Genomic DNA, 3759 nt, shown 5'->3' with positions numbered 1-3759 from the left:
TCAGTTGGAGAAGAATTTTGATGCATTTAGGTCCATGTGTAGGTAAATGTATAGCAAACTGAAAGACAAATGAGCTGATGAACCACCAGCTCTGTCTGCCAGTGTCAAAAATGACTAATTGCTAAGTTGAAAGAGTTCAATATACAATGAAACAGCTATGAATAAATGTTACCAGGTGCCTAAACTCATCAAATGTTTCTTATCATATGATTTGGCTCTGTCACTCTTTTACTTTTAAGCAAATAGACTCTTTTTCTGAAAGGCAGATATTGCAAAAGAAAGGCTTTAAAAAGAGTGAAAAAGTATGATGTGTAGGCAGTGGTGGGATTCAGATATGTGAACAACTGGTTCTCTGTGTGGATCCCGCTTCCGGAAGTCCATTCTGGGCCTGGGCAACAAAAAAATTACCTACCGGTTCTGCCGAACTGGTGCGAACTGGCTGAATCCCATCACTGTGTGTAGGAAAAGGTATCTTTACTGGGAAAATCTCCGTAGCTTGCATGTGTTTGAAGTGTGATAACAACAACACTAACAGAGCCTCTAAGCAAGGAGCACCATAGACAATGGTTTAAACATTAATACATGGGAAAACATTTGTTACTTGTTAAAATAGACTCTCATTTGCACTTTGCAGAATATTCTGGAGTTATCATTCTACAACAGAGGCATTTTGCTGAGCAGTCTGAACAGTTATGATACTTCCGTTGCTTTTGACTTAGGTAATATTGCCCCAGGACAGGATCTGACACATACATTTGTGCTAAATTCTGAGGTGAGGTGTTCTTTTATATAGGTATTTAGCCTTCTCATTTGGTAACGATTTGAGTTTTGTTTTAACTTGATCTTAAAATACTAGAGAGTCTGGTAACCAGGTAATGTCTTCTAAAGCAAAGGTCCCCAACCTTTTGGGCACCGGGGACCGGTTACATGGAGAGAGGTTTTTCCATGGACCGGAGGAGGCGTGGTTTTGTGTGCTGCTTGCATCCTGTGGATGGGGCTTTCCTTGTTTCTGTGGACCGGTTGCTGGCATGCCGCGACCCGATACTGGTCCACAGACCGGGGGTTGGGGACCTCTGTTCTCAGATATTGATATTTCTATAGTACAGACTTTCCATATACTCCTTCCATATTTCTTCTTGAAATCAGTTACTATCTGTCTGCTGTCATTCTTAATATGTTAATTTGAGGTTAGGACCTCCTTCTGAGTGAGGTTTATTTATTTATTTATTGAATTTATATACCGCCCTATCTCCCTTACGGGACTCAGGGCGGTGAACAGGCGATAATAAAAACCACGATAAATATACATAAGTTTCTGTTCTAAAATCAAATTAAATAACAGGCCTGCTCTAAAAGTACCCCATACAAAACTCCCACTAAAACATAATCAAACTACGCCAGGCCAGCCGCATGGAATAGATGGGCCTTCAGGGCTCGGCGAAAAAGGTGCAGGTCCGCAACTGTATGTAGGTCGGGGGGGGGTAGGTCATTCCAGAGGGCAGGAGCTGCCACAGAGAAGGCTCTCCCCCTGGGGGTCGCCAGCCGGCATTGTCTGGCCGACGGCATCCTAAGGAGGCCCTCTCTGTGGGAGCGGACTGGTCGAAGGGAGGTGTTTGGTAGGAGGCGGTCTTGCAAATACCTAGGTCCATTGTCACGGAGCGCTTTAAAGGTTGTTACTAACACCTTGAAGTGCACCCGGAAGGCCACAGGCAGCCAGTGCAGCTTGCGCAGGAGAGGTGTTACATGGGAGTATCTAGAGGCCCCCAGGATCCCCTGCACGGCCGCATTCTGAACTAGCTGGAGCCTCCAGGTGCACCTCAAGGGGAGCCCCATGTAGAGAGCTTTGCAATAGTCCAGGTGGGAAACAACGAGGGCTTGAGTGACCGTGCGTAGAGCGTCACGATCCAGAAAGGGGCGCAACTGGCGTATCAGGCGAACCTGATGAAAAGCCCCCCTGGCCACGGTCGTCACATGGTCGTCTAAAGACAGCCGAGTATCCAGGAGGATGCCCAGGTTGCGGGCCCAGGTTAAATAAAAAAGGGTAGTAATGCTACATTTTTCAGATTCCCAGGATCTATGCTTTTATAGATCACAACATGGTAACCCATTTTATACCTACATCACTATAATGAAGCATCAGTCTAAATAGCTGAACTCTTATTTGTGAGCCAGACAAGTTTAATTTGTAAACTTCAACCTGGTGTTCTTGAGGAGCGATGGATCACATTATTCACTTATTGCAACTTCTGGAAAAACACTCAATATTTTCAATAGAAGATGATGTGATTTTTCTTTTTTTCTTTTTGTTTTAAAATAAGCTATATGGTATGAATCAGTCACAAGATGCTAATTAAGTTGTGTAGTGTATAACAGCACAAGAAATTAAGTTGTAAACAACTACATTGGTAGAATAAATACCTATTTATTTGCTTTAGTTAACACTAACATAGATAGAACTATAGTAAAAACTCATTAAGGAAGCTGTCATGGTTCTGACAGATGAAACTCTTCAAAAGAACTTCGAGGCATTGTTTACCTTAAAGAGTCTTTTATTCGAGAAACAAAGTATCAGCACTACATAGTTAAAGCCAAAAACTGAATTTCCCTCCCCTGGCACAAAGTAGCAAAGCACAATTCTCTCCTCCAATTAACAGTCATAAACCACATTCTCCAATTAGCTTGAAGCACGGGCTTTCTCCCCAGCTCTCCAGCCCACCAAATCTTTATCAACTCTGGGCACAATAACCTTGGATTCCCACGGCTGAGTTATTATTGTTATTACTAGCTGGACTCTCATCCACATTCCCCCTCCCAGCATCAACTACCTCTAAAAGCAAAAGAGGAAAATGGCTGCATTTCCATTTGTTATCAAAGCAAGAATATTCAATGTTAGCAGCGTTGACAGAAGCAGAGACATGTATAAGCCTTTGTGTAGCTGTGAATATCTTGGGACCAACTTGACACTCTTTTAACTTAACTTTTGTCTCACTCTTCAAGGAGAAAAGAGCAGAACTGGATGTTGAATTTTCATTGGAAAAATGGTGAGGTGTTTCCTTTCCTCCATCATGATGTAATAATATGCAGACATATTTTTAATTCATGTTCCATTTAAACCTAAGCTATTATTGGAGCATTGCAATTATTTGTCAGCTCTTCATGGTAGCCAGATTGAGAAATAGACATTACAGGAATTTCATGAATGTTTTTTTTTTTGTAAAGTTTATTAACAGAATCTTGAAAACCAATCCAAAGCCTTTCTAATGTAATGCCCTTTATTCCGGCTATTTTTATATTTTTGGACTAATTTTCTTCTAGAACTGCAATTTTTACAGTTTATGTATCTATGGAATGTTATTATTTTCATTGTACTGTTTTTTAATTTATATAATCAGAAAATTAAGCAAGTATTTTTATTTCAACAGCAAGCATCCTTCCTGTAGGGTCATTACTAATGGAGTTCTTGTGGTGAGTAAAGGGAATAATAATGGTTATTGACTCTAGCTTTCTTTCTATGCCAAGTTAATTTCCATACTAAAACTTTTCGATTATCAAACCTCAAACTTTGATTACAAGAGTTTCTAACCAATTCAAACTGAGCAAAATTTCCTTCTCTTCCTGCCAATATCATCTGGGTATTATATTGACTTTTATTCCAAGTTATAATTATAAATAAGTTATCCGCTTTGTTGTGGTTTCCAAAAAATTGTATCTGAGTGTCAATCTTTGTTATTTTTAATATTTGAATTAAGCCAGTTACAG

Source organism: Protobothrops mucrosquamatus, unplaced genomic scaffold (assembly GCF_001527695.2).
Source record: "Protobothrops mucrosquamatus isolate PMUCROS unplaced genomic scaffold, P.Mucros_1.0 scaffold1586, whole genome shotgun sequence".
In the NCBI taxonomy this organism is placed as follows: Eukaryota; Metazoa; Chordata; class Lepidosauria; order Squamata; family Viperidae; genus Protobothrops; species Protobothrops mucrosquamatus.
This window is presented reverse-complemented; position numbering follows the sequence as displayed.